General features: G+C 47.2%; 1 protein-coding gene across 21 annotated transcripts in view; it reads left to right on the forward strand.

Annotated features, from left to right (window-relative positions):
- Nucleotides 1-27,026, forward strand: part of PTPRF (protein tyrosine phosphatase receptor type F) — a 675,453-nt gene that overhangs the window by 415,227 nt on the left and 233,200 nt on the right. Inside the window, exon 1 of one of the 21 annotated variants that reach the window (XM_083157548.1) lies at nucleotides 20,594-20,989. The exons of 19 other annotated variants lie outside the window; for them this stretch is intronic. The gene's annotated coding sequence lies outside the window, so the exon portion shown is untranslated. Of the gene's footprint in view, nucleotides 1-20,593; nucleotides 20,990-21,061; nucleotides 21,081-27,026 lie in introns of those variants that run through there. One more of the 21 variants, XM_083157549.1, reaches the window with a different exon arrangement.

Here is a 27,026-nt window from a genome sequence, read left to right on the forward strand (position 1 = left end):
TCCTTCTCAGATGGACAAAACCATGTGCACTGCAGGTGGGGCAGATGTAACAGGTGCAGATAGCATTAGATTTGGGTGAGTTATTTTGTTTCTGTGTAGGGAAAATACTGATTGCTTTATTTTTACACTGCAATATAGATCTCACTTTGAGGAAAAACCCCACCCCAAATCTAACTCTCTCTGCACAAGTTACATCTGCCCCACCTGCAGTGCACATGGTTTTGTCCATTTGAGAAGGAATTTGCCTCTAAGAGTGAACTAGAATAAGGCCAACTGTCCTTGGGTCGGCGCCTGTGAAGAAGCATAATGGTTTACATGGTTGCACAGTGATTACATAATGCCAGTAATACATCACCCCAGTCCTATTGTCTGTCTGTATATAAATCCTATGCTGGTTCATTGAACTGGGCGAGATCAGATTTCAATAAATACTCCAGTGACCAAACTCCCAAAATGTAGCGTACAAGCGGCCAGATCGCTCAATAAACAGGAACATTTTGACCACATATGGAGGTATGATGGGTAGATGTATTAAACCTTAGAGAGAGAGAACGGAGAGAGAGAGATAAAGTACCTGTCAGCTCCTAATTGTCATTTTTTAAACGAGCAGATTTATCAACATGTGATATTCTTGTTATCACTCATTACATACATACATATAGGCCCCCATACACTACTCTGACTTGTCCTAAGGACAAATTGGACCAGTTTGCCCCTGAGAGCCCCCCAGCAGCTCCCCAGGAGACTCGCTTAGTATTGGACACTGGGGAGCTGGCAGCGGCGGGGGGCGGGCAGCGGGGTTCGTGTGGCGAGGGGCAGGCAGGGGATCCGTGTGGCAGCCAGCAGGGTCCCTGCAGCTGTGGGCAGACAGACAGGGGGGTCCGTGCGACAGCTGGGAACTAAGTAGCGCTATTTGCCAGGTAGTGGGGCGGGAAGCGGCTGCTGAATGAGAAAACATATTTTGAAAAGACTGGCCGGCCGCTTATTGGCTAAGAGAATTCTATCAGCCAATCAACGTCCATTCCAGTCGTTTCAAAAAAGTTTTCATATTCAGGAGCCGCTTCCCACCCTGCTGCCAGTGTCAAATAGTGCTACTTAGTTCCTAGACACCGCAAAGACCCCACTGCCCGCCGCTGCACATAGGTGTGTGCCAGCGGTGCTTCAACATTGGCACACACCTAGATTCAGACACAAAACATTGTGGGTGCTAAAAAGCACCCAATATGTGGCAGTTATGGGTCCGATCTGATAAATTTAATGTGAAGCCTGTCCGACCTCCCCTCTCTCGGATACACATGGGACGGCGCATCAGGCGGAGGAGATTTCAAACACATCCGATTTGGGCTGATTTCTCTGCCCGATCTGTCAGAATCTGGCAAAATTCGGCCGAAATCAGACAAATGTATAGACACCTAAAGATAAATAATTGCGGAGCCAATGACTCACTGACATGTGTTTTGAAAAATGACAGGAACTGATTGGCTTCATTGTAAGCTTTAAGACTTCCAAGGGTTATAAGCACTCCAGAAGCTGGAAAGTGCTTGTGTGGCACCTCCCTTAGACATGGGTGAAGCTGTACCTTCCTATGTAGGGTTCTGTTACATATTGCATTGCTTTGCTATGCATTAGTGGTCTACAATTAAGAACTTTGGGTGACAGTTGGTCAGAGACGTTCCAGTTCAAAGCACCAATCGGTCGGCTGCTACAATGCTGGTACAATCGTCTATACTCTTCCACCCTCCAGCGGAAGACCTCAATGAGCCTGAACTAATCTGGTGACATATATCTACCAAGTGGAGAACTCGGAACAAGCTGTTCAAATCTATACCCCTATTGTCCTGACCAATAATACGGTTTTTTTATTGTCCTTGGAGTATTTTCATAATATTATGTGTTTTTATTACTTCTAAATAAATCAGAGTTGATTTCAATTAATCCAGTCATAATTTCAATTTTACTTGATTATTAACGTTTCTAATTGTTTTAACTGTTGTATTTAATTTATAAGCGCCACTCATTGTGTTTCTTCTTGTTCTACCCTTTGGGGAACTGACCTTCCCACCAGTGGCTGCATGACATACACCTCTTCCTAAGCGCCTGATTTCCATTTACTACCTAGGTGGGGATCTTTTCCACAATACTCTTGGTGGACAATACTGACTGCAAAGGTGTTTGGGTACTCTTTACCTAGAACGGCGCCGGCGATTGGAATCGCGGGCGTCGGGGTAAAAAATCGCGGGTACATAAAAAACGGGTGCGACACGATGCCCGCGATTTTCCCATAGGGATCAATGTTAAAAGGGTGATTGGATGCGATTTTACTGTTAAATGCCTCAATGCCCGCGATTTGGCCATAGGAAACAATGTTAAATGGGCCACAGAGCCCTAATAGTGCCCTTGAACTGTGAAATGGCCCCCACAATTGTTAACGCCACCCCACGATCAACGTCAACCCGAAGCGTGGCGAGGGGCGGCGGTACGCGTCCTCCGACCTTTTCATACCCCCACTATCCACGTCGGCGTGGAGTTGAGAATAGAATAGTGTGGCGAGCGCAGCGAGCCACCGAGCCCGAAGCGTGGCGAGCGGACGCGGATACCTTCACAGGTAAACGCGTCCCTTCGCGGGCTTCACAGGTGTCCGCGTCGCCATGGACACCTGGGAAGCCCGCGAGGGGACGCGTATAACTGTGAAGGTATCCGCGTCCCCTCGCTGCGCTCGCCACGCTTCGGGCTCGGTGGCTCGCTGCGCTCGCCACACTATTCTATTCTCAACTCCACGCCGACGTGGATAGTGGGGGTATGAAAAGGTCGAAGGACGCGTTCCGCCGCCCCTCGTGGGCTCGCTGCGCTCGCCACGCTTCGGGTTGACGTTGATCGTGGGGTGGCGTTAACAATTGTGGGGGCCATTTCAGACTTCACGGTGACTATTTGGGCTCTGTGGCCCATTTAACATTGTTTCCTATGTAAAAATCGCGGGCATTAAGGCATTGAACACTAAAATCGCGTCCAATCTGATTTTTAACATTGGTCCCTATGGGAAATCGCGGCCATCGCATCGCACCCGATTTTTAGTGCATTCGATGGTCGCGATGGGCGCCGTTCTAGGTAAAGAGTACCGGTGTTTGAAATGAAGTCATAATTTACAGCTAACACTACAGCTAACAGCTAGGATCAAACTGAATGTTTAACATGAAATGACTTTATATAGAACTTTGTCACTTTCCCCTACACATCTTACACATTTATTCCTTAACCCTGTGCACATTCTTACATGACTTTTCATTCACTCCCTACACATTCACGACTCTTCATTCACTTCACATACATTCATCCCCTACACATTCTCACGCAACTGTTCATTCACTTACTACACATTCTCACGCAACTGTTCATTCACTTACTACACATTCTCACGCAACTGTTCATTCACTTACTACACATTCTCACGCAACTGTTCATTCACCCCCTACACATTCTCACGCAACTGCTCATTCATCCCCTACACATTCTTACACAACTCTTCATTCACCCCTAGTGTTCATTCTAGCACCCGCTATATTTGAAAACCCATGCAGTTCCTCTTCCCTGCCTGGGGTGTCGCTGTCTGCTGTGGTGTTTCTAGCACAGGTCTGGTTTGCATATCAGTGCTGATATACAGACCACACTTTGCTAGAAGCACTAGAGCAGACAGCGACACCCCAGGCAGGGAAGAGGAACTGCATGGGCTTTCAAATATAGCGGGTGCTAGAATGAACAATACACCCCCTACACATTCTTACACAACTGTTCATTCACCCGCTACACAATATAAAGCTGGGTACACACTAATAGATACATCTACAGATATATTTCTCCATTCACACTGCCCGAACTGTCGGAACTGACATCACAAGTAAGCGGGCACATTTGCATGCCAGCTGCATGGGGCAGTGCACAGAACCAGGGCAGGATCAGACATTCCTGTGCACCACAAATATCTATATTATGAACATATTCATATACACAGGATACATGTTACACCGTTCATTTACATTTAAACCGCTGGTGCTGTGTCATGGCGTTACCGTTCTCTCTGCTACACTGTGTCTCAGATCATATAACGCAATCATAACTATTATAAAGCGCCACGGAATCTGCTGCGCTATATAAGAAACTGTAAATAAATAAATTGTGCAGCTGTCCCATCACATGGTGGCTCGGAGAGACCGCCCAGCGCTGTCCTATCTCGCATCCACTTGTGATTTTACTTCTATTTGATTTGGTCTCCCCCTGTTTTCACATTTCATCCCAGCTTATCTTGCCGGTCTGTCTGCAATGCGCATCATACACAGAGCCAGTCTGCCTTGATCTCACTCATCGCTTCATGTCCAACCATCGACATCTGCCACTTTTACAACATTAAACTCCCAGCATCGCGTCTCCTGAGCGGGCAGGTCCACTATTCGCAGCCCTGCCTTTGAAGTGGCAATAAGCTTCTATATTTAATGTTCACACTGTGCCATACACCTGGCCGTCTGCGTGGTGTCAGCTGAGGACATGACTCCGCGATATCTCCGGTCCTTCATTATCTCTTATTTGGATGGATCAACCGAGTCGCTGAGCCAACACCAGTGAAGCCGTAATTAAATCAGATGCGCCATTGTGTCGTTTTCTGCCTCTTCACTAGACTTCAGTAGGCAAAGCTGCAAGGCCCTATCTCTCTTAGGGGCCCATTTAATATAGTACAGGCTGAGCCTCCCTCATCCGTATATCAAAAGAAAACTAAATATTCGGAAAACCGTGGTTTTTCTGAATATTTTTCTTTTATTGTGCCCCCCCCCCCATAGCGGTTTTTATACTCACCTCATCCCTCGGTGTCTGCGCCGGCCATTGGAATCCCCTTCAGCGGCACACTGGTCCCAAGGATGCATTGCGTGGGCGAGCTGTTGATGTCATCGGCGCACCTGTGCAATGCATCCTTGGGACCGGGAATGCCTCTGAAGAGGATTCCAATGGATGCCAGGGTACACCATGGGCATGGGGGGACCATCAGGGAACCGCAAGGGGACCAGGTAAGTATAAAAAAGCTACCCAGTATCAACGTGCAATATGTGATCCTATCTTCTTGATGTTTTCCCACTGTTTGATTGGGTACTTGTGTAGTTTCACGGCGCCACCACGCGCACAGTGAAACTTTGAAACTTGGCAGTCTGCCAGACTCTGTGTTTACTGTGCGCGGGCTGCTCTAGCTGTTTCCTTATGTAAGCTACGTTATCAGCATAGCGCTGGGCAGCAGCAGGGACAGGGGCCCGGAAAAAAGTTTGTCCCTGCAGTCTGTTTTTCGGTGCCGGGGAGTCTGCGCATGTGCAGCCGGCTCCGCCGCCCCCTTCCCACTGAACACACTGCCGGCGGAGCAGTGCGGTCTGGCATCGCATCCCCCATGGAAACCTATGAGAAATGCTTTCTTGGTGAATTTACTCTTACATTTCAGAGCTTGTTCCTAGTAGTTAACGCCATTGAAGCCTATAGGTAGTACTTTGCAAATAAAGTACTGGAAGAAGGATCTATAAGATCCCTCCCTGTCACTCACCACTCACGCAGTAGTGCGGCAGCGGTCAGCAAATGAAAGTAAAGCAACCGCTCATGCGATAACTTTACTTTTACAAATCGCAGGGATTGGCTCCTGTCAGCACCCATCCCTGCATGTGTGCCGGAGATACTGTATTATATTGGCGCAAATGGTGGTAATAATAAATTATAACTATCAGGTTATGATCCAATGTCCCTTTGACCGCCTGTAATATATTTGCTGTGGTTGGGGGGGGGGGGGGGGGGGGGGTTGTATTCAAACCTGACCATTACTCTGCAAAATTTCAGAGCCCTGCGACCAGACAGACTGTGCAAGGCTGCGAATATCCCTTTGATCACTGCCCATCGAAATGATTCTGCCACTGTGTATAACCCAGAACCTACTGCCTGTGTGATAGAAACAGGATGATCGCCGTCGGAGCTGACAGTCCCTTCAAACGCTGGCTTCCTGTCAATCATCTTGCGTACGGCTAGTGATCAGAGAAGAAACTGATATTTTTCACTGTTTGGCCTTGCATGCCTGCTACAATCCATTCGCATGTTATTGTTCTTAGCACTGGAAGGCTGTTGGCGCATCCCGGCTCCTGCGTTATATGAATAGATACCTGTAAATATGGACATTATACGCACATTGGGCATGATTCAGGTTTGTTCGGAGGGCCTGTGAATTTGTGAGCCCTTTGCGATCACACAAGCGCCAATTACCTGTGCTCGCACGCAGCCCACTGTTTGATTGACAGCGGGTGGCCTTTGGGGGGTATACCGCCAGCGTTTTCTGGGAGTGTCTCGGAAAACGTAGACGTGCCCCTGCCATCGGGAGCTAGCCTCATCAGCGACCTCCTTCTCCCCACGGCCTTTGCGGCGGCGTGAGTCACATACACCCCAGAGTATTCTGTTTCTGGAACTCGAATCAGGATGTATGTAACATTCTCTGGGAGTGCCTGCCTTTGTTACCTATCTATATATTACATTCCATGTTAAATTGCTTTCATGATCCATTGTACTTATTCAGAACCCTTGGCACACCAGTGTAAGGATATTACAGGATTAATGGGAAGACACAGAGAAAGTGGACGGCAGGGAGGGGGAGCCTTGCGTGCGACCGTGAGCACTTGGAAAAGTATTAAATACAAACTGTCGTCTTTCTAAGAGGCTACAGGCAGTTTCCATTGTCTCCCTGCGCCTCGCCCATCTTCTGTCTCACTCCTTACACCTTCAGCTGCTGTGACATAGAACTCGCTCAGAACACAGGAAACGTGAGCCTGGGAACCCGGGATTACACACAAGAGCATTATATTACAGCTGTCACATACCCCATTCACTCTGAGAGTTACATATTACTAAGTATGGCTATTATTAGGGTTATCTATCATACTAGGTACAACTGTATTACCAGGTGTATGATCTGTAGTACTAGGCATATGTTACTGGGTATATCCAACATTATACTGGTAGGCTAATTGGCTCCCAACAAAATGAACCGTAGAATGTATGTGTGTGCGTGTACATGTGGTAGGAAATATAGATTGTGAGCTCCACTGGGGCAGGGACTGATGTGAGTGTTAAATATTCTCTGTAAAAGCGCTATGGAATATGTGTGCGCTACGGAATATGTGTGCCCTTCCACGCACAATAAGACTAGTCTCCAAACTTTCAAGCGTTCCCTGAAAACTCACCTCTTCAGGCAAGACTATCATATTTATATACCACACGCACAACCCTCTGAGGCACTTATGTATTATATAGCTTCCCTTCTGGACTTGTAACTTGGTGGGACTGCTATGCTATTACTGGTGCCTGTCCTTATGTTTCCCTCCTATATCCCTATAGATTGTAAGCTTGCAGCAGGGCTCTCCTACCTCCATGTCTGTCTGTTGTTACCCAGTTTGTTTTATCACGGTCTACTATTGTAAAGCGTAACGGAATCTGCTGCGCTATATAATACACTGTAACAGAATCTGCTGCGCTATATAAGACACGCTTCGGGTTCACGTTGATCGTGGGGTGGCGTAAACTACTTTTGGGGGGACATTTCACTGTTCAGGGGTGTTTTTGGGGGTTTCTGGCCCATTTACCATTGTTCCCTATGATGATTTGGGTAAATTTAGGCATTTAACATTGTTTCCTATGGGAAATCGGGGGCATCGCGGGTAAATTGAGGCATTGAACATTGTTCCCTATGGGAAATCGCGGGCATTTAGTGCATGCGATGGCCGCGATGCCCCCGATTTTTACTAACGATGCCCACGATCATGATCGGTGTGGCCGTGCTAGGAAACAAGTACCGAATCTGCTGCGCTATATAAGACGCTGTAACGAAATCTGCCTCGCTATATAAGACACTGTAGCGGAATCTGCTGCGCTATATAAGAAACTGTAAATAAATATATAAGAAACTGTTAATAAATAATATATTTATTTTATTTATTAACAGTTTCTTATATAGCGCACACATATTCTTCAGCGCTTTACAAGAGAATATTTGAACATTCACATCAGTCCCTGCCCCAGTGGATCTTACAATCTATATTCCCTACCATATGTACACGCACACACAGACATTCTAGGGTTAATTTTGTTGGGAGCCAATTAACCTATCTGTATATTTTTGGATTGTGGGAGGAAACTGGTGTACACGGAGGAAACCCACGCAAGCACGGGGAGAATATACAAACTCCTCACAGTTAGAGTCATGGGGGGAATAGAACCCATGACCTCGGTGCAGTAATGCCAGGGCCGGCGCCACCACTAGGCAGGACTAGGCATTTGCCTAGGGCGCCGGCCACTGGAGGGTGGTAATGAGCCGCAGAGGAGAGGTACCATAGAGGTACCATAGAAAGCTGGGAGCGGGGAGCAGGTCAGACAGAGGGCTTCCCTCCCCCCCCCCCCCCCCCCCCCCCCATCCCGGCTGTGAATCAACACTGCCCCCCCCCCCCCCCCCTGGACGCGGGGGCTGCAGCAGTATTGCCCGTACCCCCCCCCCCCCCCCCCCGCGGATGCCCCCATCCCGGGTGTGAATCAACACTCCCCCCCCTGGAGCGCACGGGGGGGTGGATTTGCCTAGGGTGGAGGGGAGGCTTGCACCGGCCCTGAGTAATGCTTAACCATTACACCGTCCGTACTGCCAGTACTAGGTATATCTGTAGTATTAGATGTGTCTGTATCACTATCTATATCTGTAGTACTAATAGGGGAGCCCCAGCAACTGCCAGTGAGCCAGTTTGGAGTGGCAGATGGCGGCAGTAGCCCCTATTTGACGTTTGGACTGTGTGGTAGCGCTACCCCATACCGGGTTGCATTCTCTTGAATAATGGTCCAGTCCACCACACTAACTTCCCCTCCGGTGTGTAACACAGGGCGCAGCCCGTCCCCACAATCAGTATTGCCCCATCCGGTGCACTGATTTCTGAGCAGTACGGAGGGTTAATCAGTTCTGGGATATTTTCCACTGTGTTTTCTATCCATGGTAACCAGGCAATTTGCGGGCTACATTCTTAGCCAATTAAGCAGCGTGTCCCCGTGTCTGACTATGTGCATCGTCTGTTAGAAAAAAAAAAAAAATTACCAACAGGTAAATCATTATTTTCCTGGCTGTCGGTTCCGTGATCGCCTTAAAATTTTAAAAAATTTTTTTGTTCTAGGCTGGAATCTAATGTCTCAGGGCCAACAAAGTACCTTTTATATAACTTTTTGAGTGTGTGTAATCTCATGCAAATACCTTTTAAGTGAATGACCTGACAGAACCTGAGTGGGCCCTTATTGGCATGCGATCAGCAGGGGGAAGCACCAGTTTCAGCAGGGCAGTCCTGGATGCTGCACATTCAATACATTCCCAGCATGAAGGGAAGAGCTGCTGCTGGTACCCTCAATGACCAGATCAGATGCGTGTAAATCGTCTGCTTAGCTTGTGTGCCGCACGACAATGGAGCCATGGGAAGGAATAAAGGTGGCTTCTGCCTGAATGAGTATGTCAGGATGGTCTCCAGCAGGGCCCAGATGGTGTTTTCTGCCGCACTCTCACTCTGAAAGGGTTAACGGGGGAAGGTGGACTGCTGCCATTTGGCTGTTCCCCAGCAGTTGTTAGTAAGCACACCTGGGAATGATGTCACACAGGAGCTAGACATAAAACCAGTCTGGTCCCAGACAACTGGGAACTGAATCCAGTTCAGCAACATTGGTGTATTAATCACTATATCGCCGGTGCGGGGGAAAAGGTGGACGCAGAATTACTGCTCTGTCCTACAAATGTGATCTTATTACACAACGTAATTGCTAGATGTGTCTCTACACCATCCCTCCCACCCACGTGACAAGTTATAACATAGATTGTATTTAATACTCAGACTTTCCCTTACCTGTGCGCATTTATTTGTACACAAATATCGTTACAAGGTTAAAACACATTTCACATTCCAGACAGCAAACACTTCACTGTCTGGATTTTACAATCATTTGTATTTGTAACCCCATACACACGGCACTACCGATATACTGTAGATAACTATGCTGGCAGTGCCGCTGGTCAAACGATATAGCGCATACTCAATGAACCGATATCGTTCAGTGATGTTACTGGGTCCCCCCCATGTCCTAATTTGCATAGACCGCACCCCCTTTTCAGGCTCTGCCGCGCAAGCGTACCTCTCCCACAGCTGAGGAAGTTGGGAGGTATGTCTGATAAAGGGGGGTATTCAATCTGGAGGTCACGGCGGTCGATCTTGCCAATGTCCCGTCTGCAGCGGGATGAAAGGGGGCGTGGCCACGAGTTGCGGCCGGGAAGAGGCAAGCTGCAGCCGGCAGCTCGCCACTTCCCGGCCGTTCTTGGCAGAACCAGCCTGACAGCTTGTGAAGTCGGGCTCGTTCTGCCGAGAAACCCTGCTCAATGCTGTCGGGGAAGACAGCATTGAATAGGGCCCGGCGGGCATCTCCCCCGTGGGGAGAGGGTCGCCGGTGATTGAATACCCCCCTAAAAGGCTAATGCTCTATATATCCGGGCTCTAGGGGGCCCTACAAGTCCTTGGCTAAGTAGAATGGTGTAACTAGATATGTGTAGACACCATAGCAAATGTTTGTACGGGTCCCTATGTACAAGTCAGTGGTGAAAAACGTGTATAGCACATGTTACTTTGACAGGAAGGTGGGCCCCTTACAGCTGTGGGCCCTGTAGCAGCTGCACCAATGGTAGTTATGCCAGTGCCTAAATATACTAGCTGCAAGGCCAGCCTTTGCAAATGGGTATGGATCATTGAATAGAGAGACATTGGGTCTACAAACATTAGGTCGACATGCATGAAGGTCAACATTGATTAGGTCGACAGGGTCATTAGCTCGACACAAACATTCGGTTGACATGGGGACAGCCAAAAGGTCAACATAGGGTTTTTAAAGAGAATATCGACACAGTCAAACCCCATGTCGACATACCCCATGTCGACCAAATGTCCCTGTCGACCTAGCCTATGTTGACCTTTATGCATGACCTTTATGCATGTGGACCTTCAGCCATGTTGACCTTTATGCATGTGAGCCTAATGCTTGTCGACCTAGTGACCGTATCTCTTGCAAATAAGAAACTCTTATTTTTGTTTGGTGCTTTATCTCCTTTTACCTTTTCTCCGCTTTATCTCCAGTTTATCTCTCCTCCAAGCTTAATAAATCTGCCCCTCTGTGTTCTAACTACTGCTGTGAAGGCCCCCATACACTATGCGATTTTGGGACGATTTCATCCGATTTCGGCACTTTGTGCCGATAATCGGATGAAATCGGCCCAAAATCGTAGGTATGTGACATTTGATCCGATCCGATGCGCGGTCCCGTGCGCATCGGACCGGATCAGTGAGGTCGGACGGTCTGTACATACGATCACGTCCGACCTCCCTGTATGCATATGCCTGCCACCTGACAGGCATATGCATACAGACACCGGGGGAGTAGTGGGGGCGGGCAGCGGCAGCGGTGGTGGGGGCGGGCAGCGGCGGTAGTGGGGGCGGGCAGCGGCGGCGGGGACGGGCGGCGTTTGCGGTGAGCGCAGTGTACTTACACATAGCAGCAGCGGCGGGGACGGGACGCGCAGTGGCGGCTATTATATTTTTAAAATACTTGTCAAATGACCAGCCGCTCTCTGATTGGCTGAGAGCTCTCCGGCCAATCAGAGAGCGGCCGGTCATTTGACAAGTATTTTAAAAATATAATAGCCGCCACTGCGCTGTCCGTCCCCGCTGCTGCTATGTGTAAGTACACTGCGCTCACCGCAAACGCCGCCCGTCGCCGCTGCCCGCCCCCACTACCGCCGCTGGCCGCCCCCACCACCGCTGCCCGTCCCCACTACTGCTCACCGCCCTGCAGCTCCCCGGGGTTTTTTTTACATGGGATAAATCGCATGTGATTTATCCCATGTAAAAATGGCACATCAAGTGCCAAATTGTATGTGAGCCTCCCGGGGAGCTGCCGGGCGGCTCGCAGGTAAATTGGGTCCGACTTGTCCCTAGGACAAGTCGGCCTAATGTATGGGGGCCTTAAGTGTCACACATCCACAGCTGGGCCCCAGGAACTACACGCTGAAACAGTCTTTTCAGTGCTCCAACCTTTCTGTGAAATAGTCGGGTGGTTACTGCATCTTCCCATTGATCCACCCGGTCACACCGCCACCAGCTGCTTGCTCACCATCCACCTTTACACAAAGTGACACACAACGCACACATCTGCAATGACCTCTGACTTATACGCACATTGACGCACATGTGCCCAGCCCGGCTCATGCAGACACCCCTGGAATAGCAGACTAGGCCAGTCAGAGAGCTGCTGTGATTATATTCAGTCACGCTGCAGTTTCTCTGGGACCTGTCCCCCGGAGCACTATGTGATCTCTGATGTATATCTTGCTTCTCAGGCAGTATACTGTACATGGACACCATGCAGGAATTTCTGCTAGCACCTGTGCTTGTGTCTCCCGGTCATTTCGTCTTATGCTACAGGGCCCTGTGTGTCAGTATGAGGCAATCACGCAGGTTCACTGTAGCTGTGGTTTATATAATACTAGTAAAAAGCTCCTCAAAATTACGGCTTCTGCAACATTCTTTCATTGTGAAAATAAAAAAAGGTTATGTTGCCCATAGTAACCAATCAGAGGGCCAGATGCATTAAGCTTCAAAAGTTCATCCAATGGAGAGTGATCAACTGCCAGCCAATCAGCTCCTACCTGCTCCTACCTGCCATGTCACAGACTGGGTTTTTAAAAATGTCAGGCAGGAGCTGATTGGTTGGTTGTTTATAATTTTTGAAGCATAGTGCATCTGGCCCAGATTCTGTAGATTATTTCTGGTCTTGGGATCCCCCTGCCTTTGACTAGAAAGAAATGCTGGTACTTGTGATCCAAATGATATCTTTTCTTCTGTATGTGCTCTGTTTTTACCTATACATTTGGGCTGCGTGAGCGTCTCACATGCTCGTGGGCCCATTGCCGCAAATGGGGAGCACGAGCCTCTCACCCCTTTTTGGGCGCACCTCCGCGAATGGCAATCTGAGAGCGGCAAAGATAAAACTGCCTCCAGTAATGAGGCTACAAACCCATCTGTGAGGTAAATTTTCTATTGCTTCCAAAAAAGGAAAAGAAGTGATGTTGCCGATTGCAACCTAGCAGATTCTGTCTATTATTCTCAAAAATTAGAGACAGAATCTGATTGGTTGCTATGGGAAACATCCCCATTTTTTTTTTTTTACTTTAGTAAATTTACTCCATAAGCTCCGTCAACAGTGCAGCCTCCTGACATCCTGTCCGAACAGGTTCCAGTCACAATTATCACTATTTGTTGTGCGTCCCCAGGCCGGCAGGAATTTGGTTTTTGGAGTTGGGAAAAGTTCTTATCAAGGCCTGAGACATGGGCCGGTCGGCTTTTGTTCGGCGGAATGCGCTGTCCCCGCCAGTGCCCAGGGCTAATACTGAGCAGTGTCACGTTTTAACCCTGAATAGGTCAGAAAAGGAATTATGTGCCATTGTTTCTGCTGTCAGACCATCAATCTCTTCCCGAGAAGAATGTTCCCTGCAGTCAGTGGTCATTGGGCCTATTATCTCTTGTCCTATTGTAGCCTGTCACAGACAGACTCTTCCTATATACGGCTTTATTGCGGGAGGTGCGTGTATATAGATCGCTGTAGAATTTAGTTTGATGGAAGTATAAACAAAACGTTCAGATTTCAAATCAAATTAAGTTATAGGTTAAAGAGCCTGATGTATAAAGTGATATTTAATATTATATTATATTACATTACAGATATGATTATTGGGCAAAAACAATGTCCCTCTGGGGTATGTAGTAATATGTAGTGGGCCTGATTCAGAGGTGGAGGGACGTTTGATGTCGCACGCAAGTAGCGCTGATTTTCTATCCGGTCTGCAGGAGGGACGCGAAGGCGACATCTCAGTAGAATAAACCCCTCCTGCAGGTACAGGAGCTGCGATCCCAGCACTGCGACCGGCTTCGCAAATTGGAATTCAATATAGCGACTATTGATTGTAATGCACATGCGCAGAACGGGCCTTGTCCAGCCGCAGAACAGCGCATATCTCTGAATCAGGCCTAGGGTCAGAATTAGGGATGCCAATCCCGGGGGAATTTTTTCAATCCCGGAATTTGGGATTGAAAAATGCCCAATCCCGGGATTCCCAGGACCCCAGGATTGGCTTCCCTAATGCACAAACCCGCCCAGGCCGCCCGCATATTTACTTACAGGTGCAGTGCGGCCGGGCGGATGATTCCTGGGTGGGTGTCATGATGCAGTCTGTGCAGGTGGACGTCGGGCGATGGTACCGGGGTCAGCCTCGGTGGGTGGGCGGTCTCGGAGGCTGCGTGAGGTCAGTGTGATGGGAGGTCAGCGCGGAGTCAGACTGTCAGGCTGTTGTGTGGCCTGCTCAGCGTGACCTCTGACGTTGTCGCGCTGCGCAGAGCCACACTGCCCGGGATGGGAGAATCCGGGCAGTGTCTGAGCACTAGCTCAGACGCTGCCCGGCATTATACTGCGCATGCAAAATCTAATCCCAAAATCCCGGGTTTGGAAACTTCAATCCAGGGATTGAAATCCCGGCGTTTTAGGGGCCAAATCCCGGGATCAGAATGAGTCAGAATGAATGTTGAGATGATTTTAACGTTAGCATGAGGTTGCGGTTATGGTATGGATGCAGTTAGGGTTATGCTGCGGTTAGGGTTATGCTGCGGTCAGGATGAGGCTGCGGTTAGGATTACATACCTCCCAACAGTCCCGATTACAGCGGGACAGTCCCGATTATCAGGGCCTGTCCCGCTGTCCCTACCGTGGCCGGCAGTGTCCCGCGGTGAGGGGCAGCTGTTCTTAGTCCCCCCTGTCAGCTACTAAGCAGCGGGGAATAAACGCTGTGCGCATGCGCACAGCGTCTATTCCTGTAGCCAGGGGGCTGGGGGCATGGCTAGAGGCTCACAGAGCCTCTGGGTCATGCCCCCCATAGCGGCAAAATGGGGGCGTGGCCTCGCGGGAGAGCCGCGAGTATAGGCCACGCCCCAAATTAGGCCACACCCCCAAAATTTTCGACGCGCCTTTGGCGCGCAGCAGCTGCTTCCCTCTTCTGACTGATCCAAAGTTGGGAGGTATGGGATTAGTCTGCGGTTAGGGTTATGCTGCGGTTAGGGTTATATTGCAGTTAGGATTAGGCTGCAGTTAGGGTTATGCTGCAGTTAGGATTAGGCTGCGGTTAGGGTTATGCTGCGGTTAGGGTTATATTGCAGTTAGGATTAGGCTGCAGTTAGGGTTATGCTGCAGTTAGGATTAGGCTGCGGTTAGGATTAGGCTGCAGTTAGGGTTTTGCTGCGGTTAGGGTTATATTGCGGTTAGGATTAGGCTGCAATTAGGATTAGGCCGCAGTTAGGATTAGGCTGCAGTTAGGGTTATGCTGCAGTTAGGATTAGGCTGCGGTTAGGGTTATGCTGCGGTTAGGATTAGGCTGCAGTTAGGGTTTTGCTGCGGTTAGGGTTATATTGCGGTTAGGATTAGGCTGCAATTAGGATTAGGCCGCAGTTAGGATTAGGCTGCGGGTAGGATTAGGCTGCGGTTAGGATTAGGCTGCAGTTAGGATTTGGCTGCAGTTAGGGTTATGCTGCAGTTAGGATTAGACTGCAGTTAGGGTTTTGCTGCGGTTAGAATTTGGCTGCAATTAGGATTAGGCCGCAGTTGGGATTAGGCTGCAGTTAGGGTTATTCTGCAGGTAGGATTAGGATGCAGGTAGGATTAGGCTGCAGTTATGGGTTTGCTACGGTTAGGATTAGGCTGCGGTAAGGGTTATGATGCTGTTAGGATTAGGCTGCGATTAGGATTATGCTGCAATTAGGGTGCAGTTAGGATTAGGCTACAGTAAGGGTTATACTGCAGTTAGGATTAGGCTGCAGTTGGGATTAGGCTGCAGTTGGGATTAGGCTGCAGGTAGGATTGGGATGCAGTTAAGGTTATGCTGCAATTAGGATTAGGGTGCCATAAGGGTTATGATGCTGTTAGTATTAGGCTGTAGTTAGGATTATGCTGCAGTTAGGATTAGGCTGCAGTAAGGGTTATGCTGCAGGTAGGATTAGGCTGCAATTAAGGTTATGCTGCAGTTAGGATTAGGATGTGGTTAGGATTAGGCTGCAATTAGGGTTAGACTGCAATTAGGGTTAGACTGCAATTAGGGTTAGACTGCAATTAGGGTTAGGCTGCAATTAGGGTTAGGCTGCAATTAGGGTTAGGCTGCAATTAGGATTTTGCTGCAATTAGGATTAGGCTGCAGTTAGGGTTTTGCTGCAGTTAAGGCTATGATGCAGTTAGGGTTAGGCTGCAGTTACGGTTAGGCTGCAGTTAGGATGAGGCTGCATTTAGGATTAGGATGCAGTTAGGGTTATGCAGCGGTTAGGATTAGGTGCCATTAGGAATACGCTGCTTGTAGGAATAAACTCCTGTTAGGATAAGGCTGCAGTAATAGTTATGCTGTGGTTAAGATTAGGCTGCAGTTAGGATTAGGCTGCAGTTAGGGTTAGGATGCAGTTAGGGTTTTTCTGCAGTTAGGATTAGTCTGCGGGTAAGATTGGGATGCAGTTAAAGTTATGCTGCAGTTAGGATTAGGATGCTATAAGGGTTAGGCTGTGGGTAGGATTGGGATGCAGTTAGGGTTATACTGCAGTTAGGATTAGGCTGCAATTAAATTTATGATGCAGTTAGGATTAGGCTGCGGTTAGGATTAGGCTGCGGGTAGGATTAGGCTGCGGGTAGGATTGGGATGCAGTTAGGAATAGGCTGCAGTTAGGATTAGGCTGCGGGTAGGATTAGGCTGCGAGTAGGATTAGGCTGCGGGTAGGATTAGGCTGCCTGTAGGATTGGGATGCAGTTAGGAATAGGCTGCAGTTAGGATTAGGCTGCGGGTAGGATTAGGCTGCAGTTAGGATTAGGCTGCGGGTAGGATTGGGATGCAGTTGAGGTTTATTTACATTGAACTGAGAACATTCTCAGCTATAATAACAAGGATAAAATCCCGTTAATTGAAGGATTGGTCCAATCCCATTAAGCATTCAGTGTGTAGCGCTTCACCCATCCAATACTGACAGGGATACTAAGTGGGTCCCACTAGGTGTGTTTCCTTAAAAACTTCATGTTGTTGTTCTATGTATGTATGTGTGGTTTTATTTCGCAGCTATTTTTAATATGAATTCATTAAAGATTATGTTTTATTAGTTCTAATTCTTGAGGTGCACCAGCATATGACACTCTTCTCTGTCCCCCCATACTGCAGTTAGGATTAGGCTGCGGGTAGGATTAGGCTGCAGTTAGGATTAGGCTGCGGGTAGGATTAGGCTGCGGGTAGGGTTAGGATGCAGTTAGGATTAGGCTGCGGTTAGAATTAGGTTTCAGTTAGGGTTAGGCTGCAGTTAGGGTTTTTCTGCAGTTAGGTTTAGGATGCTATAAGGGTTATGATGTGGTTAGGATTAGGCTTTGGGTAGGATTGGGATGCAGTTAGGAATAGGCTGCAGTTAGGATTAGGCTGCGGGTAGGATTAGGCTGCAGTTAGGGTTATGCTGCAGTTAGGGTTATGCTGCAGTTAGGGTTATGCTGCAGTTAGGGTTATGCTGCAGTTAGGGTTATGCTGCAGTTAGGGTTATGCTGCAGTTAGGTTTAGGATGCGGTTAGGATTAGGTTTCAATTAGGATTAGGCTGCAGTTAGGATTTGGCTGCAGTTAGGGTTTTTCTGCAGTTAGGATTAGGCTGCAGTTAGGGTTATGCTGCAGTTAGGTTTAGGATGCTATAAGGGTTATGATGTGGTTATAATTAGGCTGTGGGTAGGATTGGGTATGTGGGCGATACTACAGTGGGCTTCCGCACTCCGGGGGACGGGGGGGGTGCAGTGGGTGCCGGCAATAATGCTGCCGCAGCCCCTGCGTCCAGGGGGAGAAGGCAGCGTTGATTCACAGGCGGGTTCGGGGGTGGGGGAAGAGGGAAGCCCTCTGTCTTACCTGCTCCCCGCTCCCAGCTTTCTATGGTACCTCTACGGTACCTCGCCTTGGCTGCTCATTACCTAGTCCTGCCTAGTGGTGGCGCCGGCCCTGAGTTAGGGTTATGCTGCAGTTAGGATTAGGCTGCAGTTAGGGTTTTTCTGCGGTTAGGATTAAGCTGCGGATGTGATTAGACTGCGGTTAGGGTTATGGTGCAGTTAGGATTAGTCTGCAGTTAGTATTAGGCTGTGGTTACTATTAGGATGCAGTAACGGTTAGGATTAGGCTGCAGTTAGGGTATATTGCGGTTAGGATTAGGATGCAGTAACGGTTATGCTGTTAGTATTAGGCTGTGGTTAGGATTAGGCTGCAGTTAGGGTATATTGCGGTTAGAATTAGGATGCAGTAACGGTTATGCTGTTAGTATTAGGCTGTGGTTAGGATTAGGCTGCAGTTAGGGTTTTGCAGCAGTTACGGTTATGCTGTAGTTAGGATTAGGCTGCAGTTATGGTAATGTTATGGTTAGGAGTAGGCTGCAGTTAGGGTTTTGCAGCAGTTACGGTTATGCTGTAGTTAGGATTAGGCTGCAGTTATGGTAATGTTATGGTTAGGAGTAGGCTGCAGTTAGCGTTATGCTGTGGTTATGATTATTTGTGGACATTGACATTGTCACAATGTTGACTTTATATAAATGTCTACCCCTACCTGGAAGATACTGTGATGAGTGAGTGTAATATTATATTAACCGTTTGAGTGTCAATATCTCTGTGAGACATATGCAAAATATCTGATAAAAATACCAGCGTCACTCAAATTTGGTATATAAATTGCAATAAAAAATGTTGTGTAAAAAAAAAAATATATATATTTCCTATATAAGGTAACATTACAGGTCATTATGATGAATAAAAATGTTTGCTTGGCAATTTTCACATCAATTTTGATAAATTCACTTGGCACTTAGAGGGTTAACAGACTACTGTACACTATAATTGGCATGCCTCCCAATAACCCCTATTTTAGTGACAGTCCCTACACTTGGGCTGAGAAAGAGGCGAGGCATTGAAGTTTTGTTTGATCTGGCGTGGTTTGGCTGGATCATGGGAGTGGTTTATTTAAGGCCCCCCCATACACGTTGCGATAAGCGGCGTGCAATGCAACGCGATGCGCGCTCCCGGGGGCATCGCATCGCACAGTACAAAAAGTATGTGCTGCGCATACATTTTGTACTGCCAGCGGATCGCATTGCACTGCACATGCAAAACACGCAATGCACATGCAAAACATTGCTTATCGCAACGTGTATGGGCACCTTTAGTCCCATATTTTTAATTTTTAGTGTCATACAGAATATTGGGAGGTAGATTCGCAGAATGACAGTTATTTTTACATTTTTTACTTTGAAACTCTTATTATGTCAGCATTTTGCTGGTGTCGACTGTCCACATTGTGATTGTCAACACGGTAGAGAACATCCCGTAGCGTTTGGCTGGAGGTGAACGGAAAGCTGTATTTACAGCAGATTCCACTGCGCCGTTTCCACTCGCTGGGCAGTGCCTGGAAGTTCCACCCTATAATGTCATCAGTGGCAGATAATAATAACGTAGTCAGCTCACAAAACTTTACACCCGCCGTCGTCCAGGATTCAGACATTAGCCACATATGACCTGTGGGAGAATATGATCTGTAACGTTTCATGTAATTAACATACTAATTACCCGGTTTCATGTCAGTGGCCAAATATCTAGGTCACACATTTATCATCTGCGTGCCTCTAAATGAGTTTTTCTGCCACCGCCAGATTTTATTCACCGAGCAGAAGAGACTGCGACCGTCTCAGGGTACATACAGTGTGTAAATCAGGCTGATTCCAAACGCTGCTGTCTGCGCCATAAATACGGTGGTTTATTGCGTCTAATCCCGACTGCTGTTCATTCTTTCCTTAGTGTCGATACTGAACACCGGCATCTGGGTTTTAAAGATGTTTTAGGGGCTAGTGACTCCCCACCGGCGCTAGAGATGTTTCCGTAACATAAGCTTGCCTGCAAAACCTTCCTGCCTCCATGTCTGTCTGTTATTACCCAGTTTTGTATCGTCGCTGTCGTTTAAAATTGTAAAGCGCAACGGAATTTGCTGCACTATATAAGAAACTGTTAATAAATAAATAATAACATCCAGAAATGAGAATGCAGAAGACGCAATTCTCTGACCACCAACATTCCCGTAATCCAGTGTCCTGTGCATACTTCAGCCGTACGAATCCCAGGAAGCAGAAACACTCCGGATCCTTATGGCTTGCAGCTTCCAGTTCTAGAATGTGTCCGATCTCTCTTGATCTGCGATTAGATTCGCATCTTCCCCATCCTTACGCGCTTCCGAGGTCACATCTGGAGACGACCGGGCAAATCACAAAATATCCAGCTCTCAGCTTGGGCGTGAATGAGTTAACGTTTTTTTCTCCCAAAGTCAAACACAAAAGCCATGAGTGAATGAGGAAGGCGTGCAAGCTACTAAGCCAAGCCCCTGATTGTAGGGCGGGTGATTGAGATGGCCACAGTCTGCAGAAATAACTATAGCTGGAGACTGGGAGTAGGTTCAGGTAGATGCAGCTCTCCTCCCCCTCCAGCCTCAGGGAGAAAGCCACCAGGAACTCAGCCAGTGCTAGGCACTGAGATATAGCAGCTCCTCTCCCCGCAAGCTCATGGATTATCGCTCACATTTGGGATATCACTGAGGATAAAGCGTCTTTCTTTGTGCTCCCCCTCTTCATTGCGGAGATCGAGCTTTTGGAGGGTGTCGGTGCAAATTGTCTGCGAGCGGAGCCGTCCGTGTGTCTTTGCTACGTGTGGAATAAAAGGATTCGTCCGGAGCAGGTGCCGGCGGACTATCCGCCGAAAGGATTGGAGACGGATCTCTGTCTCTCTACAGGTCTTTGGAAGGAAGTGAGTTGGTAAATGCCTCATGTGCTTTCAGCCAGGCGTCCTTCTTTTCTTCTCCAGTCTACGGTTAAAGTTGCCAAGGCTTCTGTGCCCGGTCTGTGTGTGTCTCTCCGCTGTTGTGGTGCACCTGTTCCCAGACTCCGGCCTGGACTGGGTGACCCCCAGCTGCTGAGGATGGGGGGGGCTGTGGGGGTTCTTCAAGTTTGAGAAAGACGCCTGTATTGGGCTAGTTGCAGCCGATGTGGGATTAAGCAGATTTTTGGAGAACTATTTGGGAGGTTGATATTTTGGCTGAGACATGGGCCTATTTATCATAAAATGATGCAGATGATCTGTGCCTGGGGTGGGGGGGGGGGGGGGGTGGCTACCTGATTGTTCGGTTCCGTCTTGCCGGTTTCCCTGCTCACAAGGGGCAGGTTACATTTTAGGAACTTAATTACTGGAACTCCTTGGTGCTCTTTGATTCAGCAGCCAGTCTACAAGATAAAGCCTCCTGGCTCTGCTGCCAAGCTAATTGTATACCCTTGTGATGCTGCAGTTTGTGTTTATGGCTGGGAATGGGGCCAGCACAACAATATTAGTCCATTTCCCAGGCTCAGTGGAGGGTGTCTGTATCTCTCAGCAGTAAGGAGGAGGGCTGGCCGGGAGCTGTGGAAAGGGGTTAAAATTGCCTTTGTTGTGTAAGGCGCTGGTGTCTTATTCTAAGCAGCAGTGTAAGTATATGGGGGGGATGCTTATCAGTATTGGGGTAGAGGCCAAGGACCTACTCAGCTGTGACTGCATTTAGTGTTGTGCCCACCCTCCCCCCTCCTCTCAAACACAGGCAGTGCAAATATTTGTCCAGCCTGGATGATCCTAGAGTCTCAACTGGTTATTGCTGCAGTGTTTTTTTTTTGTTATCAACTGAATAGTCTGCTGGTCAGGGTGACTCTGCAGACAGTTTAGCACCTGCACTCCAGGAACTGGAGCCCTACATACATGTAATTTCCATGTTGTCGTATGTGTATATGTTTTAGTAGATATTTAAGTTGTAAACTTTCCGCACAGGATTTAACGCGTTCTATGAAAATAAGCGTGCGATCCATTGCTGGCACGGTAGAAGTTGTGTGCTCCCTTGTCTCTATGGGATCCTATTGGATTGCTAATTTCTGCCCCCCTGATTGGGCGCCTTGTTGAAATTCTTGGGTTCGTTCCGCAGACATTCGTTACTCAGCAATTGTTTTTTTTTTTGCGTTTTTCTGTTTGCGTCACAAAACCTATTTGGGCATTCATTATAATAACCAAGGCACCATCAATAGTTCTATTAACAAATGAACCTGGCACCGCAGCTGTCTACGCTTCCAGCCACCTGTTCTTAATGCGTCTCCACCTGTGATTCGGATGTCTTTGCTCAGTGTAAGATGCGAGCAGTCTGCAGCCATGGTGGCAGCTTGTATAGAGGAGTTCAGAGTAATGCAGCTGGTTTGGGAAATGTGCTTGTATGGAACAGCAAGGCCTCATGTCAATATTTACCAGCGAATCGCGTCTCTTACTCCTTTTACTCCATACGATCTAATGATGACTCTAGTAGGTAAACTGGGTCCTGACGAAGCCCAATATTTACTGCACACAACAAGATCCGGCCGTTGGGAGTTAGGCGCTCCGGGCCTCTCGCAAACCAGGTGTTCTACGCTGCAATAAACTTTGCTGTTGTAAACTTGTGTGTTACTACAACTTGTTTTGTAGGGAGACACCTATATTGTTATACCACATTGTGTCTTCTAGAGTGTAAAAAAAAAAAAAACCAGTCAAACCAGTCCACGCTGTTCTAGTAGTCAGCCCCAGGAATTGTGAAGGGCCCGCGTAGTCTGAGTGAGAATTGGAGTGCTAGCTCTGCGGTGCAGGTAACCGTTGTGGATGTTGACTTACTGTATACGTTTCATACTGTAGATAATTTATAGTCTGCTGTCACCGGGATGTGTCTGCTTGTTGTAGCTATGAGATTGTCAGCGTTTCAGAGAAATATTGCTGGATCTGCCAAGAACCGCAGGGATCCGGTTATACAGTTTAATAAATAGACAGTAATTAATGATTATATCTGCACTCTGTGTACACATTGCAGTCAGGACTACTGGACTATGTAGATCTTAATCACTGTTTCCCGCTGCTGTAAGTAAGCGTTTAGGCTTTCCTAGGGGTAGTACGACACGGTTCTGCACCGAGGGCCAGATTCAGAAAAAAAAAACCCAGTAAATTTGTGTCTGGAACAAACCATTTGCTATGGAAGGGGGGGCAAATAAATTTTTATTGTTTCTGTGCAGGGTAAATACTTTCGCTTTTGCATATAGTCCACAAATGTTAGTTTTATTTTGACACTGCAATTTAGATTTGAGTCTGAACACAGCCCACCCCAAATCTAACTCTCTCTGCACATATTACATCTGCCCCACCTGCAGTGCAGCATGCTTTTGTCCATTTGTGTGCTTTTTTGTTTTGCTAACAAAGCCGAATAAGACCCTCCACGCATTATTTAATTTATTTTTGTATTTTTTTTGTATGTTGTTGCTAATTGTATTTTTTTTTTATTATTGGTACTTCTTTGAGAGGTAGTTTAGGATATTGGTGCAGATAAATCAAGCTTCAAAAAGTCGAGAGTGATCAACAACCAGCCAATCAGCTGCTACGTGTCATTTTTCAAACGCAGCCTGTAACACGGCAGTTAGGAGCTGGCTGTTTATCACTCTCCATTCTATCACTGGGGCAGAAGTATTAAGCCTTAACAAGAGATAAATGCAAGGGTGATAACTTGGAGAGATAAACGTCCAGCCAATCAGCTCCTTACTGACTTTTTTCAAACACAGCCTGTAACATGGCAGTTGGCAGGTGATTGGCTGGGCGTTTATCTCTCCTTATCACCCTTGCATTTATCTCTTGTTAAGGCTTAATACATCTGCCGCACTGTTAGAACCTTGACACATCTGGCCCCAAATTATCAGAAACCTGAGAGTTTAAGCCAAAACAACTCCATGTATGTGTATATATATATGTATATATATTACTTTATTTTTTCTTTCTTCAATTTTTGGAAATGTGTTACCACTAGGGGCAGCAGTGATCCTGGGAAAGCGTCTGGTCACCATGTATACAGCAGATACCTTTCCAAACATTAGTACTAATGTGTTTTATAGTGTGTGATCCCCTGTAATGTCCTGCTGACCATTCTCTGTGGGAGACCATGTAATCCTCTGTATAGTTCGCACTTTCTTTTGCCGCTTGCCAAATCGGCTCCCAGATTTTACCGTTTTCACGCCACGGAATATAGCGGGCCTGATCACGCAACTACTGCATGCAATTTCTGGATTTATTATTTATTTATGTACAGTTTCTTATATAGCACATTCGGTTGCGCTTTACCATTGGATGTGCCATTGTTGGCTGTAAACCTTAATATTCTTCAAAGATATCAAATCAATATGATTACATTTGTTGTGTTGAAGGATGTAGTGTAGGAGATTCACCGATTCCTTGATTCCGGAGTCTGTTGCATGTCTTATGCTGTGTACACACGGGGGAGATATATTGCTTGCTAAAGCTATAAATTTTCCACAACTTACCACCTCCCTGCAACAACAGCTCTCACTAATTTCTACACTTACCTCTCCTGACTCTGCTGTTTCCCACCTCTACCAGACTCTTGAAACAGCCCTTGATGAAGTGGCTCCAGCTTCCCACTATACCCCACGTAGGCTTAGATGCCAACCATGGCACTCCAAAGCAACGAGACAACTACGAAATCAGTCACGTAAATTAGAACGCCAATGGCGTAAATCTCGTAATATGACTGATTTCCTCACATATAAGACTAGCTACTACTCCTACTGCAATGCTTTGGACACTGCCAAACAAACATACTTCCAATCTCTCATCTCTTCTCATGCCACCAACCCTAAGCGACTTTTTAACACCTTCAAGTCTCTTCTGTACCCTCCCCCTCCTCCCCCACCGGCTACCATCAGTGCACAAGAACTTGCCTCCTACTTTAAGGACAAGATTGATAACATCCGAGATGAAATGGTATGCTCTTCTACTACCTCTAACCCGCTCTCTTCCCTACCTGAACCCTCTGGCACTTTCTCTTCATTTGAGCCCACAAATGAAAAGGAAGTATCTGCACTCTTCTTATCCTCCTACTCTACTACCTCTCCTCTTGATCCTATACCTGCACAAGTTATAAAAAATCTATCTCCTGTGCTTATTCCAACCTTAACTAACATCTGCAATCTCTCTCTTGCTACTGGTACTTTTCCATCTCTGCTCAAACATGCAGTGATTACTCCTATTCTAAAAAAACAGAATTCTGACCCTAACTCTCTCTCTAACTATCGTCCTATCTCTCAGCTCCCCTGCCTCTCTAAGCTACTGGAGAGACTTGTCTACTCTCGCATCACAAACTTTCTTAACTCTCACACCCTATTAGACCCGCTTCAGTCAGGCTTCCGCTCTCAACACTCCACTGAGACAGCACTGACTAAAGTGGTGAATGATCTGGTAACTGCTAAGGCTAAAGGCCATTACTCACTACTTATTCTTCTAGATCTATCTGCTGCATTTGACACTGTGGATCACACTCTTCTTGTAGAAACACTACACTCCCTAGGTCTTAATGATACAGCCCTTTCCTGGTTCACATCTTACCTATCTGATCGCTCTTTCAGCGTTCGCTTCTCTGACTCTACTTCCTCTTCACTACCTCTGTCAGTCGGAGTTCCGCAAGGCTCAGTCTTAGGTCCTCTGCTGTTCTCCATCTATACTTCCTCTCTTGGCAAACTAATAAGCTCTTTCGGATTTCAGTATCACTTATATGCGGATGATACTCAAATCTATCTATCAACCCCAGACTTGTCACCAGTGGTTTTGGGCCGAGTTTCAGAATGTCTCTCTGCCATCTCATCTTGGATGTCTTCCCGCCAACTCAAACTCAATATTTCAAAAACAGAATTACTTATATTCTCGCCAACTAAGAACAGTTACCATCCTGATATCTCCATCACTGTTGACAACTCAACCATCTACCCTACCCCACAAGCTCGTTGCTTAGGGGTCATCCTCGACTCTGACCTGTCCTTTCTTCCCCACATTCAATCTGTCTCCAAATCATGTTACATGCATCTAAAGAACATATCCAAAATACGACCGTATCTCACACAAGAAACTACTAAATCTCTTATACATGCACTCATTATATCCCGCATTGATTATTGCAATAGTCTCCTGACTGGTCTTCCCAAGAACAGACTCTCACCACTACAATCCATTTTAAATGCTGCTGCTAGGCTGATCTTCCTTGCAAGACGATCATCATCTGCTGATCCGCTCTGCCAGTCCCTCCATTGGTTACCTGTATCTTGCCGTATTCAATACAAAACACTTCTACTAACTTATAAAGCTATTAACCATACTGCACCAGCATATATCTCTGCACTTATCACAAAATATCTCCCATCTCGACCACTCCGCTCTGCACAAGATCTGCGTCTCTCTTCTGCACGGATCACCAGCTCCCATTCACTATTACAGGACTTTCATCGGGCTGCTCCCATCCTATGGAATGCCCTTCCACGCACAATAAGACTCTCCAATAGCCTCCAAACATTCAAGCGTTCCCTGAAAACTCACCTCTTCAGGCAAGCCTATAATGTTTAAGTTCTACATGCATAACCCTCTGAGGCACTTATGTATTATATAGCTACCCTTCTGGACTTGTAACTTGGTGGGACTGCTATGGTATTACTGGTGCCTGTCCTTGTGTTTCCCCCTATATCCCTATAGATTGTAAGCTTGCAGCAGGGCCCTCCTACCTCCAAGTCTGTATGTTGTTACCCAGTTTGTTTTATCACTGTCTACTATTGTAAAGCGCAACGGAATCTGCTGCGCTATATAAGAACCTGTAAATAAATAAATAAATAAATATATTGCTCAGTGTCTCCTTTTCATCAGTGACCAGAGATGGTCGCTGATGAAAGGGAACCTCTGCTGGGGGAGCCGCAGAGGTAATTAGCTG

This window comes from Crinia signifera, chromosome 8 (genome assembly GCF_055691185.1).
Source record: "Crinia signifera chromosome 8, ASM5569118v1, whole genome shotgun sequence".
Classification (NCBI taxonomy): Eukaryota; Metazoa; Chordata; class Amphibia; order Anura; family Myobatrachidae; genus Crinia; species Crinia signifera.